This window comes from Sus scrofa, chromosome 7, assembly GCF_054392235.1.
Source record: "Sus scrofa isolate SSC_HxYL_T2T_F1_AM1 chromosome 7, Sscrofa_HxYL_maternal_Yorkshire_Landrace_v2.0, whole genome shotgun sequence".
Classification (NCBI taxonomy): domain Eukaryota; kingdom Metazoa; phylum Chordata; class Mammalia; order Artiodactyla; family Suidae; genus Sus; species Sus scrofa.
This window is the reverse complement of record NC_139389.1, coordinates 88202629-88219074: the sequence shown is the minus strand read 5'-3', so window position 1 is coordinate 88219074 and position 16446 is coordinate 88202629. Positions and strand designations below refer to the sequence as shown.

Here is a 16446-nt window from a genome sequence, read left to right as displayed (position 1 = left end):
TTACTTTCCAAATAATTCTTTTTATTATATTAATTTACAACAACTTACTCATATATGGCCTTGTCATGGACATATATGTTGTTTCCATTTTGAAAGGTATTTGAGAGGAAAATTTAATCGGATTTGGTGACAAATATTATCTCACATTCCCAGTTCATCAAGATGCTAATATTTTCCATTATGTACCTGGCGTTTAGAGATGAAATGAATGTTACCAAAGCTCATCAAGTATTAGGTGACAGAACATGAAATATAATTTTTCAGATATTGAAATCTATACTCAATTTATTATCCCATGGAGTTTAAATAATAGAAATAATTTCACTGAGATGTTATAAGAGCTAAGTAGAGACAAAGTAAAAAAATAATGGAATCATACACAGTGTCTATCTTTAAAATGTAGTCCCTTGTGAAGTCTCATATCCCTGATTCCACATTGAGATTGATGATCAGCTTCATATACTTTGACTCAAATGAGACACTCAGATTTTTGCTGAAGACCTGTTAATTCTCCTATGTACTGTGGAGCTTATAAAGAAAGATGATGGGTAGAGTTGTCTCATGGTCCATATGGGGAGTTAAAGTGAAACACTAGAATCAGAAAACTATTCAAGTTGGAGAAATCAAGAGTGATTTCATGAAGGAGGTAGAACGTGAAAACAGGCAACTTTACAGAGGCTTCTAAGTAGTTAGGTCATGCTGATCCCCAGCTGGTGTCTGAGGCCCCTCTGGAGAGAGAGAGTTTGCATACAACAAGGTAAACTGGCATTTTATATCATGAGTCCACCCAAAAAGCCTTCTGTTCCAAATAAAAGTACTTGTCCAAATAAGCAGAATAAGAACAAAGGTTTCAACAGAGTATCGAGTTTCCCAGGACAATGAGGTACACTAATTAGTGATAGAAACTTGTCAGGGGTGACTCTGATCATGGGGACCAAGACAGCAATTACCAGTATGATAATAGATGACAGTCATCAGCTGTAATAGGGTCTTATGTTTACCTGAACAATTTTTGCTATTTTTGTCACATGTTTTTTCAGGTTATATCCTCAGGAAGTAAAGAAAAAAGGGGAAAATAAAGCAGAAAATAGGAGAGGGACTGATCTTGGAGTTAGTAAATGGATTCTAATATGAGCTCCAACACTAAGTAAATTTATGGTTTTGGTCAAATTATTTAACATATGTGGATATTTATTTCCTGATCTACAGTGACTGGAGGCTTTCATAAATTTGGGCTATTGAATTGATCAATAGTTCCTGAAATTGACCTCATTGAGTTCAGTCTCTTTCACTAAACTGAAAACTTTGTTTTAATCCAATTTCCTCTTTTTATTTTCCTTTATGCACAATTTTCACTTTCCTGAGTTCCCCAGACTCTTAACTATGTTCCTGCTTTCCTCACATAATCAGTCTCTAATCAGAGTAAATACATTTTATTCACCCTTTCAGCAAATATATATTTGGGATTTTAAGTTTTTGACACACTAGATTGAAGAAGACAGATGTGGTCCATAACTTTATGGGGCTTGCAACCAAGATGGGAAGGAGAAAAAAACAAAAATCGTATTTGTGGTAAATATTACTAAGACATATGGTGTTCTTTGAGAGCAGAGCAAGTAAACTTATAAGATAGTTTAATATCATTAGGAAAATGAGAATATTATATTCACTATAATTATTTACTGAAATATGTTTTACAATATGAAAGTTTGATGTTCCATGTTAGTCAATAATATTTTATTTTATTATTCATTCACTTAGTATGTCTCACATGTTGAGTGCTGGTGTTGAGGTCAAATAAAGAGAAGTAGACAACATTTACTGATGGGCAAGCAAAACAAAGGGAAGTAAACATAATAGTTACTGTTTCATTTTCTGTTTAATCTTCAGTGGCTGAACATTATATATGTATATATTTTTGTAATCTAATTCCAAAACAGTTATTCTTTTTTCCAGAGAATGATATGGCTCTAAATAAGAGTAAATAATTACAAGATGTGATGTCTCTATATAAAGATTTGCACAAAAGTGATTTGCACTGTTATGCATTTCACACCTTTGAGCCTTTTAGATCATGTTCTAAGTACTCTAAGGCAGTGTTTCTCAAATTACCTTTATTGAAGCATAATTTTTTCTTTAATTTATTGTGTTTTATGGACTATTCCTTTGGTTAAAAAAAATTGGACACATGAGTGTCAGCATAATGTCATATTGCTAGAGAAGTTTCTAAATACTTACAAACTCTGTACCTAACATGCTGCATATTGGTAAAGACAGATCATGGACCTTCACATCTCTGTGGGATTTGTTCTGAGGGTTTGGGGTCAGAGCATATTCATTTTAAGTGCAAAATCAAAAGTTTTGGGGTTGAATTCCTCTTTCTCATATTGACCATCTTGTCTATCATGACTAATATGAGGGCATCAACACTGGGAAGAATCAGAAGATATTAACTGGAGAGACAAGTTAGTGGTAAGAACAGCTAGTGACACATAAGTGTCACTAATTTTTATGTGTGAACACATTTATAAGCCATAAGCATATTATGTCAGTTTCAATGCTAAAATGTAAAGAGGGCTTCACTACAACCTCTCTTCTGCTAATTTATTAATGTAATTATCATAATTTACATTTTTCCTATTGTCTCCTTCAAGTAGCAATGCTAACAAAGCCCATGGATGGAGCAAATCATTCTGTGGTGTCAGAGTTTGTGTTCCTGGGACTCACCAACTCCTGGGAAATACAACTTCTCCTCTTTGTGTTCACCTCCATGTTTTACATCGCAAGCATGATGGGAAACTCCCTCATTATGCTCACTGTGACTTCTGACCCTCACTTACACTCCCCCATGTACTTTCTGTTAGCCAACCTCTACTTCATTGACCTAGGAGTTTATTCTGTCACTTCTCCCAAGATGATTTATGACCTTTTTAGGAAACGTAAAGTCACCTCCTTCGGTGGCTGCATTGCTGAAATCTTCTTCATCCACATCATTGGTGGTGTGGAGATGGTGCTACTTACAGCCATGGCCTTTGACAGATATGTTGCCATTTGTAAACCTCTCCATTATCTGACCATCATGAGCCCAAGATTATGTATCTCCTTTTTAGTGGCTGCCTGGGTGACTGGCCTTATCCACTCCATGGTTCAGCTGGCTTTTGTGGTAAACTTACCCTTCTGTGGGCCTAATGTGTTGGACAGCTTTTACTGTGACCTTCCTCGGTTCATCAAACTTGCTTGTATAGACACAGATCAACTAGAGTCCATGGTCACAGCCAACAGTGGACTCAGCTCTATTGCCTCCTTCATCATTCTGATCATTTCCTATATTGTCATCATTCTCACTGTTCAGAAACACTCTTCAGCAGGTTCATCTAAGGTTCTGTCCACACTGTCAACTCACATTGCTGTGGTAGTCTTGGCCTTTGGTCCTTTGATATTTGTCTAAACATGGCCATCCCCCTCCATCCCCCTGGATAAGTTTCTGGCCGTCTTTGATTCAGTTTTCAATCCTTTCTTAAATCCTGTCATTTACACATTCAGGAATCAAGAAATGAAAACAGCAATGAGCAGACAGCTAGTACATGAGTTACAGGAAGATCTCTTAAAAGTGATTCCTATATTATGAAGTGCTCTTGTTGATTACTGATGTTCATTATTAAAGGTGAACTCAGGGAAAATCTTTTCTTCAGCCTGCTTTGATTTTATTATACACAGTGATATAGAGTTGATTTAGTCTTTCACTTAGGGTGGGATGGGGGCATTAACTTCTGAAAAGAGAAAAAGAGTTACATATGAAGTATCTCTAATCAAGGGTTATAGTAATCTTGAGCTTCAATTCCTAAGGAATAATATTTTATGAAGTAATTATTACAAATACAAACATAGAATACTTCTTTAGGGCTTTCAGAACAGGGAGAACATCTCTCTCTTCACAGAAGTCTGTTTCACAGTCAGGAAGGTTTGCTTAGTGAAGTTTAAACTGAATGTTCCTGTTGTAGCTGCAGCCTGCCACATTCCATCCTCCTTTGTGACTCTTCCAGGACTGTACAAGGAGGGCAGAATCTTTGAGACCATGCATGTCAGACCCCAGTGGGCATACACATCTTGGTAGAAGCCACAGGAGCTGTTCTTGAATTTAAATACTGGGAAACACCAGAGTTTTTCTCTATAATTAGAATTATACTTCTCAAGCCAATTAAAATTTCATTCCTTTTCTTTCTAATTCTTTCTCTTCATTTTTCTTCCATCATTTATGGTTTCTGGGCTAGAAAAATGTTTCCCTCTTTCCTTCTCCTCTCTCATGCTATCTTCCATCTCTTCCCTCTGGTCCTATTATTCCTCCTCCTTTTGATCACAAGAGTTGAGCAATAGTCTGTGAGTGAGAGGAGAATAATTGCATGCCAAAGGTAGGGTCACTTACAGAAGTGGGTTTCATATTTTTGACTAAAACCCACACTATGGAGTACTGTATTTATTGCAGTGTGTACCACAGCCCAGCTTCATAAGAAACTGGAAAAAAATTTACATAACATTATCTATTTTGGAAAAAAAAATCTTTTATTTCTTCTTCAGGTACAAACTTTGGTTTACAAGTGACTTTGTCAGCTATAGAATCTATGCTAAGAAAATTACACAGAAGATGGATAATAACATTTATTGCCTCTAATTAAGAGAAGAATAAATAGCCTAAGATAAATGTATGCCGCATATATAATGAAAGCAAATAGAATTTGCTTCTTGAAAACCATACCATCTCTATCCATTCAATTTTGTCTTTTATTATCCTAATTTACACCAGGATAACACTTTATCTAGAGATAAATGTTCCATTTATCCCCCTTGATAAACAAAACTACATTCTATTACTTGCATAGTCAGAAGTATTTTTGGTCATATTACTTCTAATACAGTCTCAGTTATCCATATTAATTATGATTTTAAACCAATATACTAGTCTCTATTTCACTGAGGATTCCTGAAGGTGAATAATTCAGGATTGTCTGTCATATACAATCATTTCGGTAAAACACTAAGCTCATAAATTCAAAATATAACCCTCAACAATCACACATATCCTACTCACACTTTCTTATAGGCAGTAAATATTATTCTTAAAGTAGCAAAAATGAATGTGCTCACTAACTTGATTAAAAAATGTAGATACTCTATAAAGATATTCATAAAGTCATACACACACACACACCCTTGACAATGTTTGTTTCAATGTTCAATCTTATTTAAAAATCACTCAAGGAATATCCATTAATTTGACACTAAACTAAGGTCTCAAAATCTCTAAAGATATTAAAAGCTAAATATAAGTAAATACATTACATAATGCTTCAAAGTATAATTCAAACTTCTTGATCACATAGTTTCATTTTTTTCTAATTTTAAATGTTGTCTGTACAGTAAGGTCAGGGGTAATATTTATAAAAATATTATCAAATCAGTCTGAATCCCCAGAATATACTTTGATTATGTGAATTTTATCATGTAAAAATGCTTTTAGCTAGTAATTTCTATGAGAATTTTTTTCTAGTAAAATCTACCTCCTTTAAAATAGTAAAAGTCAGTTTAAAAATTTTTGGAATATGAGTTTTATTAGATTGATGGCAGCATCTATTAATCTTTACAAACTGATTCTTATAGAACCTATTTATTTTTAAATGCTTTGTATAAGTTATCACTATTTCCTTGATGTTGTTTCATGAACAAACATGAAAATATTTCATGTTTGCCCAGTAAGAATAATGTGTTTCAAATACAGAAACATGGCCAGACATAAAGCTTTTAGAATCAATTTTACCCCCTCACCAACAGATCAAAACTAGAATCAAATTCACCAAGACAGCAAAAGTAGAGATACATACAGACATTGGATCTTAAAGAACTTTCTACTTTCAATAGAAATGAGACATATTCTTATACAAATAAATTTAAAAAAACTAGCAAATCAAATTCTCCATCATTTCTCATTGATAGACAGTAGGTCCTGCACTAGTTTTCTAGAGCTGATATAACAAAGTATGATGTACAAACTGGATTTTTTCACACACAGAAATCCCTGTCACACATTCCGGAGCCCAGAAGTTCAAAATCAAGGTGTTCAAAAACAACCCTTCTGAGGAATGTGAAGGTAGGATCACTTCCACTTCTCTTCCCTTGGTTTATACATGACTGTCTTCTCCTATATCTCTTCACATCATCTTGCCTCTATGTGTATTTGTCTCTGTGCCCCAATTTCCTCCTTTTAAAAGCATACCAGTAGTTTGGAGGAGGGCTAATCCTAATTACCTTCTCTTAACTCATTATACCTGGGATGACCTTATTGCCAAATGAGGTCATGTTCTGAAGTATTTTGAAGTACTGGGGGTTGGACTTCAGCAAATGCATTTTGAGGGGATGCAATTCATGCCATGACAGACACTCACTGCCCCAACAGAGATTACCGAAAGGCCATATTATGAAACTAAATTCACAATCTCTTTTGCCACCAGTGTGGAATAATTTATCAGCTCTGTGTAAACCAGGATCTGAACCAAACTTGTCCAAGGCCCAGAAACAAACAAATTAACAGACTAAAAAATTACCAAAGCAGAAAAACAAAACAGAGTTTGGAGTGGCAGTGAAGGTAAAGTTTCACTGCTGTTTAGGATTCAGCATGGAAACTGAGAAGAGACATGCCTGGGCTTAAATGTCCCATGAAGCGCACTGCTTAGGAATCACAGTTTATTGGCTCCAGAAGGTGTCCATTCAGATATGTTGATGTGCCTTCAAAATCTTCATATTATAATTTTCAAGAAGTTAAAAATGTGATTCATAAAATCATATGTTCAGTATTTATTTAATTTAGTAATGAGAGAATAGCAAGATTGGAAGCTGCTTGCAATCAAGTTTTGGTGGAGTAAGTTTCTCAGATTAAATTAATTTGGCCTATAATTTTCTTTTTTGGTGGTATCTTTGTCTGGTTTTGGAATTAGGGTGATGGTGGCATCATATGTCTTTGGGAGTGTTCTTTCATCTTCAACCTTTTGAAAAAGTTTAAGGAGGATAGATTGAAGTTCCTCTTTGTATGTTTGGTAGAATTTTTCTGTGAACCAAATGGTCCTGGACTTTTATTTGTAGGGAGTGTTTTTATGACATATTCATTCTAGTGATGCAGACTATTGCCTTTGGAATTGATGAGCAATGAGATCCTGCTGTATAGCACTGGGAACTGTATCTAGTCACTAATGATGGAGCATGATAATGTGAGAAAAAAAATCTAAACATGTATGTGTAACTGTGTCACCAACTTTACAGGAGAAAATTGACAGAACACTTTAAACCAGCTATAATAAAAGAATCTTTATATATTAAAAATAATTAATTAATTAATTAATTTGGTCTGTAAATGGCCTCCATATCTTTTGATTTCACTAGTGGCACGATTCTAACCTGTACCATAATTGGGCTGAAGCTCAGTTATCAACTTTAGAAATTTATTTTTCTTTTGTCCATGAAGCTTTTTATTTTAAAAGTTGTTTGTGTATGAAACATGCAATAGGCCCATAGAACATATTAGCTCTTGAATTAAGAGAACCCACTTATTTTGATAGGAATTGCATTGATTCTGTGGATTGCCTTAGGTGGTATCTTCATTTTAACAATATTAATTCATGCAATCCATTAAAACAATATATCTATCCATCTGATTGTTTCATCTTCAGTTACTTTTATCAATGTCTTATAGTTTTCCAAGTACTGGTATTTTATCTCCTAAGTTAGATTTGTTTCAAGGTATTTTACTAACATGTGATCTATCCTGGACAATGTTCCATGTGCAGTTGAAAATAATGTGTATTCTACTGCTTTTGGACAGAATGTTCTATATATACAATGTGTATATAGAACAAACCAAAAATACAATATGTATGTATTAATTCGATTTGCTCTAATATGTCATATAAGACCCATGTTCCCTTATGGATTTTCTGTCTGGATGATCTGTCCATTGATGTAAGTGGGGAGTTAAAGTACTCTACTCTTTATATGTTACTGTCAATTTCTCCATTTATGTCTTTAAATTTTTTAAAAAATATTTAGGTCCTCTTATGTTGGTTGAATGTATATTTAAATTGTTACATCTTCTTGGATTGTTTCCTGGATCATTATGTAATGTCCCTCTTTATCTCATTATTTTGTTTGAGTAAACTCTACTTTGTCTGATGTAACTTCTGTGATCTTGGCTTGTTTTTTTCATTGCCATTTACATAGAATACCTTTTTCCATCCTCTCACTTTTAGTTTCTGTGTGTCTTTTGATCTGTAGTAACTATTATAGGGAATACTTATGAGTCTTGTTTTTGTATCCATTCAGCCACTCTATGTCTTTTACTTGGAGTATTAGTCCATTTACATTTAAAGTAATTATTAATACTTATATACATGCTATCACTTTATTAATTGTTTGGAGGGGGGTTGGTAGTTCTTTTTTATTCATTTCTCTTTTTTTTTTGCTCTCTTTCTTGTAATTTGATGACTATTTTAGTGTCATATTTGAATACCCACCACATGGGTGACTCAGTGAAGACAAACATGTAAAAGTAGGAAATCATCCACACACAAATATCAAAACCAGCAGTCATGAGAAAAGGAGAGTACAAATGCAGGATATTGGAACTGCATTTGAAATTGAGACCAGCAACTTAAAAGAAGCATGTAGATAGATAGGTAGAATGATAGATAGATGATAGATGATAGATAGATAGATAGATGGATAGATAGATAGATAGATAGAAATATATCTATATATCAATAGTTATGTAGACTGCTATATTGAAACCTTATGGGGACTGCAAACCAAAAATACAATAAATACACACACAAAATTGTAAAAGCAATCCACAAGAGAAGAGAACAAAAGAGGAAAGGGGAAAATATCAACAATAACAAATCCAAAACAATTAACAAAATGGCAATAAGAACATACATATCGATAATTACTTTAAACATAAATGGACTAAATACTCCAACCAAAAGACATAGACAGGCTAGGAAAGGATACAAAGGAAAGACCATATATGTGCTGTCTATAAGAGACCCACTTCAGATCTAAGGACAATACAGACCAAAAATGAAAGAATGGAAAAAGTTATTCCAGGCAAATAGAAATCAAAAGCAAGCTGGAGTATATGCATATGAGACAAAATAGACTAAAATAAAAATAGTTACAAGAGGCAAAGAAGAACCCTACATAGTGATGAAAGGATCAATCCTAGAAGTAGATATAACAGTTGTAAATATATATGCACCAAACATAAGAGTACCTCAATGTATAAGGCAACAGGTAAGAGCTGTAAAAGGAGAAATTTACAATAACACAATAACACCCACTTACAGCAATGGACAAATCATGCAAACATAAAATCAGTAAGGAAACCCAGGCTTTAAATTATGCATTAGACAAGATGGACATAACTGATATTTATAGAATATTCCACACGAAAGCAGCAGCATACACATTCTTCTCAGGTGCACATAGAACATTCTCCAGGATATCTCACATGCTGGGCCACAAAACAAGCCTTGGTAAATTTAAGAAAATTGAAATTATATCAAGCATCTTGTCCAACTGCAACACTCAAAGACTAAAAATCAAATACAGGTAGAAAAACTGAATAAAACACAAACATGTGGAGACAACACAATATGCTGCTAAGCAAGCAATGGATCAATGAATATATCAGCAAATTAAAAATATTGAGAAAAAATAGAAACAAAAACAAGATGATCCAAAGCCTATAGGATGCAAGAAAAGCAGTTCTAAGAGGGAAGTTTATAGCAATTAATTAAGTAATATATAGTCGATTTACAGTATTACATAAGTTTTAGGTACAACATCAGAGTGATTCACAATTTTAAAGGTTCTTCATTTATAGTAAATATAAAATATTGACTATATTGTGTTTACACAATAAACTATCCTTGTAGTTTATTTTATACATTATATTTTGTACCTCTTAATGCCCTACCTCTATCTTGTCCTTCTCTCCTTACCTCTCACCACTGGTAACCATTTTTATAATTCTATATCTGTGAGGCTGTTTCTATTTTGTTTTATTCATTAGTTTGTTGTATTTTTGAGATTGCACATGTAAGCAATACCATGTAACTATTTGTCTTTGTCTGATTTATTTCAATACCCTCCAAGTCCATCCATGCTATGACAAATGGGAAATTTTTATTGCTTTTTATTGCTGAGTAGAATTCCATTTTTGTGTGTATATAAATACAGGTAGAGATAGAGATATTGACTTAGATATGGATATACACCACATTATCTTTACTCATTCCTCTCTTGATAGACACTTAGGTGACTTCGATATCTTGGCTACTACAAATAATCCTTCTGTGAGCATCAAGGTATATGTATATTTTCAAATATTTCTTTTTACTTTATTTGAATAAATACTTAGGTGTCAAATTGCAGGATCATTTGATTTTTTTATTTTTTAAAATAAATCTCCATAGTATTTTTCACAGTGGCTGTACCAATTTATATTTTTTCCACAGTGTACACAGTTTCCCTTATCTCCAAATTCCTGCCAACATTTCTTATTTGTAGACTTTTCCTCTTTTTTTTTTTTTGTCTTTTTAGGGCCACACCCATGGCATATGGAGGTTCCCAGGCTAAGGGTCTAATTGGAGCTGTTGCTGCCAGCCTATGCCAGAGCCACAACAGTGCCAGATCTGAGCCATGTCTGTGACACACACCACAGCTCACAGCAATGCCAGATCCTTAACCCACTGAGTGAAGCCAAGGATCAAACCTGCAACCTCATGGTTCCTAGTCAGATTCATTAACCACTGCACCATGACAGGAACTCCTGTTATTTGTAGACTTTTTGATGATAGTCATTCTGACAATATAAGGTGATATCTCATAGTAGTTTTAATTTGCATTTCTCTTATGACTGATGATGTTGAGCATATTTTCATGTGCCTGTTGGTCTTCTGAATGTCTTCTTTGAAAAAGTGTTTAAACAGGTCTTCTACCCATTTTTTAAAAAGGTTGTTTTTATTGATACTGAATTGTATGAACTATTTATATATTATGGATATTAACCTCTTATTGGTCATATCATTTGCAAATATTTTCTCCAATCAGTAGGTTATCTTTTCATTTTGTTGAAATTTTCCTTTGCTGGGAAAAAACTTTTAAGTTTAATCAGTAGATCTTTTTGTTTATTTTTTCTTGTGTTTCCTTTGCTTTAGAAGTCAGATGCAAAACAATATTGCTATGATTTATAGAAAGCTGTGTTTATTACATTTTTTCTCTTTATCATTTAGCACCACTCCTTTCTGGCCTATAATGTTTCTGCTGATAAATTAGCTGGTGTTCTTACAGGGTTTCCCTTCTATATGATCAGTTATTTCTCTCTTTCTGCCTATAAGATTCTCTCTTTATCTTTAACTTTTGCCACTTTAATTATAATATGTCTTGGTGGGGGTTCTTGGAGTTGATCTTTTTTTGGGACTCTCTGTGCTTCCTTTACCTAGTTGTCTGTTTCCTTTCCCAGGGTAGGGAATTTTCAGCTATTATTTCTTCAAAGTTTTTGTCTTCTCTCTCTTCTCCTTCTTGGACCCCTATATGTTGAATGTTACTATATTTGATGTTGTCTCAGAGTTGTCTTAAACTAGCATTGTTCTTCAAAAATTCTTTTTTTTATCCATTCTGACTGGGTGACTCACCACTCCATCTTACAGATTACTTATCTGTTCTGTATAATTCAATCCTCTGTTGATTCCCTCTATTACATTTTATTTCAGTTATTGAATTCTTCAGCTTTGATTACTCTTAGTAGTTTGAGGTTGATATGGAATCAGAATAGGACTCATTGAACATTATGATTGAGTCTGTTTTGAAAGCTGTTGGATTTTTGTTGGAACAGCAAAAAAAAAAAAAAAAAAAAAAAAAAGAGAGTTAAAGGAGAGTTTCCTGATGAGGTTTCACAGTAGGTCTAGTGAGAACTGATAAAAATAGGGGCAGTGAAAGAGAAAGGGTTAGATACATGGCAGATACATTAAATTGAAAAAGAAATTGACATATTTCACCCATTTAAAAATTACCCCAAACTATATGATTGGCAATGTTCAATATTTTTAAATGAGCATTTGTTATTTTTATCACAGTTTTGTCAGTAAATCATTACAAATAAAATTAAATTTACTCATCCTATAGGATTCCTCTTGCCCTCCCCAGAGAAAATTATTACTATGAAATTCTTGTATAGCCTTCTTATTCAAATTTTTATGTTTCTAATATGCATATTTTTATATTTATTAAAAAAAACACATATTAATGGACTCAGAGAGTTCAAATCTATGTTGTACAAAGGTCAACTCTACATTTTATTCAAGTGTTCAGCCAATATTTATTCATGATTCTAAATTTTTGATTCACTGGATTAAAGAAGATGGATGTAGCCCTAAATTTTATGAGGCTTGATGCCTAGTTGGAAAGGAGAAACTAAACAAATAATAAATGATATTTGTGGCAAGTACTGCTAATAAATAGATTCCTTGAGAGCAAATCAGTTGAACTTACACAAGAAGATAGTTTAATTTTTACCACTAAGAAAATGTGAATATTATATTCATCCTAATTATACATTGAAATATATTTTCTGACATGGAAGTTTGATGATCCTTGTTGATCAATAATATTTATTTTCTTTTTCCTTTTTTTAATTCTAATTTTAATTCTTTGTCTTTAGGGCCATACTTGTGGCATACAGAATATCTTGGGCTAGGGGTTAAATTGGAACCTCAGCTGTTGGCCTATGCCACAAACACAGCAATGCCAGATCTGAGCCGTGTCTGGGACCTACACCACAGCTCGTGGCAATGCCAGATCCTTCACCCACTGAGCAAGGTCAGGGATTGAACCAGCATCCTCATGGAACTAGTCGGTTTGATTTCAGCTGAGCCACAGTGGGAACTCCAATAGCATTTATTTTCTTATTTATATATTCATTATACCTCACATGTTGTGTGTTGTTTGTTAGAGGAAGTGAAATAAATAGAAATGAACATAACATTTACTGAATACTTACTATAACCTATGATTAAGACGGATCAATTATTTTACTTATTACAGTTTCATATATAAATGTACTGAAGCTCAAAGAGTTTAAGTAAATTGCCCAAGATCAAGTTGTTGGTTGTTAGTATTCTAAATCTAAAACCCATATTCCTTTTGCTAAAGTGAAGTATCTCTAAATAAGAGTAACTAATTACAGGATAATGTGATAATTTCTTATATAGAGAATTGTACAAAATGGTTTCCACACTACAGTAAGCATTTCATAATTCTAAGCTTTTCATACTGCATGCTAAGTATGCAAAGGCAGTGTTTCCTCAAATTAACTGGGTCGAAGCATAAGATGTTTTTCTTTCATTCTACTCTTTCATGGACTATGAATTGGACTTTGGTAAAATACAAAATCAGAAACCTCAGTGTCACTGCAATATCAAATTGTTGGAGAAGTTTCTTACACTTCACAAAGTCTGTACCAAATATGATGCAAACTATTAACCATCTGTGATTGGTTCATGGGCCTGTACGTCTTAGTGTGGACCACTTTTTCTCTGCTTCAAGGATTACAAATATGAATGAGTCATAATTTCTGAGTTAGAAATTGGTTCACAATAGCACAAAGGATAGGAAAATAAATGCTAGTAATAATAAATCAAGGCTTTGTAGATGTGGTAAGCACCTAAGTAATATTGCCGGTGAGGAGTTCCTGTCATGGCTCAGCAGAAACGAATCCAACTAGCATTCATAGGGACACAGGGTCCATCCCTGGCCTCACTCAGTGGGTTAAGGATGGGGCATTGCTACGAGTTGTGGTATAGGTCACAGACATGGCTCAGATCCTGTGTTGCTGTGACTATGGTTTAGGCCGCCAGCTACAGCTCCAATTCAGCCCCTAGCCTGGGAACGTCCATATGCCACAGGTGCAGCCCTTCAAAAAAAAAAAAAGAAAGAAATATTGAAGGTGAGGGTGAGTATATTCCCACAGGTGGGGCCAGATTAAGGTTTATAGTCTTGGGAGAGATCACAGTAGTGATTAGTCCCAGGCATCTTGGGCCAGATCATATTAGAAATCAAAGGTTTAGGGTTGAATTCTTATTCTTTCTATTGAACATCTTGTATCTCATTTGTATTATTATGACATCCAACCTGAAAGGAATCAGAGGGTCTTAAATGCAGAGACAACTTGGTGATAGAGAATAGCTCCATATGACTGCCACTAATTTTTCTGTGTGATCACATTGCAAAGACTGTGAGGTCACTTTTCATGCTAAAGTAGAAATAAGCATTCATAATAGACTTCTATTCTAATTTATTAACATAATTATTATATTTTAAATTTTCTCCTCTCATCTTCCTTCAGGTAGCAATTGCCTACAAAACCAATGTATGAAGCAAATGAGTCTGTGGTGTCAGAGTTTGTGTTCCTGGGACTCACTAATTCATGGGAGATCCAGCTTCTTTGTATTCTCCTCCACATTTTACATGGCAAGCATGATGGGAAACTCCCTTATTTTGCTCATGGGGACTTCTGACCCTCACATTACACTCCCCCATGTATTTTCTGTTGGCCAACCTCTCATTCACAGACCTGGGAGTTTCTTCTGTCTTTACTCCTGGGATGATTTATGACTTTTTCAGGAAGGAGAAAGACATCTCCTTTAATAGCTGCATCAGTCAAATCTTCTTCATCCATGTTTTGAGTGGTGTGGAAATGGTGCTGCTCATAGCCATGGCCTTTGACAGATATGTTACCATATGTAAGCCTCTCCATTATCCAACCATCATGAGCCCAAAAATATGCATCTTCTTTTTAGTGGCTGCCTGGATAATTGGCCTTACCCACTCCACAGTTCAACTGGCTTTTGTGGTAAACTTACCCTTCTGTGGTCCTAATGTGTTGGATAGCTTTTAATGTGACCTTCCTCAGCTCATCAAACTTGACTGCATAGACACAGATCAACTAGAGTTCATGGCCTATGCCAACTGTGGATTCCTCTATTGGCTCCTTCTTCATCCTGATCATTTCCTGCATTGTCATCATTCTAACTGTTCAGAAACACTCTTCAGCAGGTTCAACCAAGGCTCTCTCCACACTTTCAGCTCACATCACTGTGGTAGTCTTGTTCTTTGGTCCTTTGATATTTTTCTATATGTGGCCTTTTCCCTCCACACACCTGGATAAGTTTTTGGCCATCTTTGATGCCCTTCTCCCTCCTTTCTTGGATCCTGTCATTTATACATTCAGGAAACAAGAAATGAAGGTGGCAATGAGGAGAGTATGCTGACGCCTAATCAGTTACAGAATGTCTCTCTCTTTTTTTTTTTTTTTTCTTTTTTTTTTGCTTTTTAGGGCCATACCCATGGCATACGGAGGTTCTCAGCCTAGGGGTCTATTCTGAGTTACAGCTGCCAGCTTACACCACAGCCACAGCAACACCAGATCTGAGCTGCGTCTGTGACCTACACCACAGCTCAAGGCAATGCTGGATCCTTAACCCACTGAGTGAGGCCAGGGTTCGAACATGCAACCTCATTTGTTTCTGCTGCACCACAAAAGGAACTCCCCAGAACGTCTCTTTAAGTGATGACTGTATTGTAATTGTCCTTGTTGATTATCAGTGTTAATTACTGATGATCAACCTTTCAAAAAAGCTCTTGTTTGTACTACCTTGACTTAATTATACACTGACATTGACTCCATTTTTCCTTTCACATAGGAGGCAGAGACATTCACTTTTGAAAGAGAGACTTACATAGAAAGTATTTGCAAACCCAGAGATTATAATAATCTTGAGCCTAAATTCCTAAGTGATAATATTTATAAAAAGTTGTTTTTAATAAATAACTATAAGGGAATATTTCTTTGAGGCTTTCAGAACAGGAAAAATCTTTCCCAATCTACCCTAATGCAAGAGGAATCCAACTTAATTTGACTACATCTGCATGCTTTAAATTTCAAATATCATCGTGTTCAGAAAGACAGAGGCTTAGGATTTCAGCATGTCTGTTTGGTTTGGACACATATCAATCTATAATACTAATACAGGTAGTATAGTTATTTGGAAAGAAGGATGACTGTAGGATCAATATACCTACTGATAAATGTGAAAATATATTTAAAATAAACAGTACAAGACACTTCAGCTCTGTTAAAGGCAATTAACTCATCTACCCATTTACTTACTTAATCACTCCTCCAACCACCACTATTATAGCCACCCCATTGATGGGCGTGGTGCTGGAGGCCTGTGGGCCTAGAAAAATAGAAAAGGCTCAGATGTTTCCCTGAAAAAATTTAGAATTTTATGCAGTTTATCAACCTTGGCATATATGGGGCTGGGTAATTCTTGGTTGTGGAAC

General features: G+C 34.6%; 2 pseudogenes; both read left to right on the top strand.

Moving 5' to 3' along the window:
• Positions 1 to 2659: 2659 nt before the first annotated feature.
• Positions 2660 to 3608, top strand: LOC100515557 (olfactory receptor 4F3/4F16/4F29-like; annotated as a pseudogene).
• Positions 3609 to 14468: 10860 nt separating this feature from the next.
• LOC100515391 (olfactory receptor 4F3/4F16/4F29-like) lies at positions 14469 to 15371 on the top strand (annotated as a pseudogene).
• Positions 15372 to 16446: the final 1075 nt, after the last annotated feature.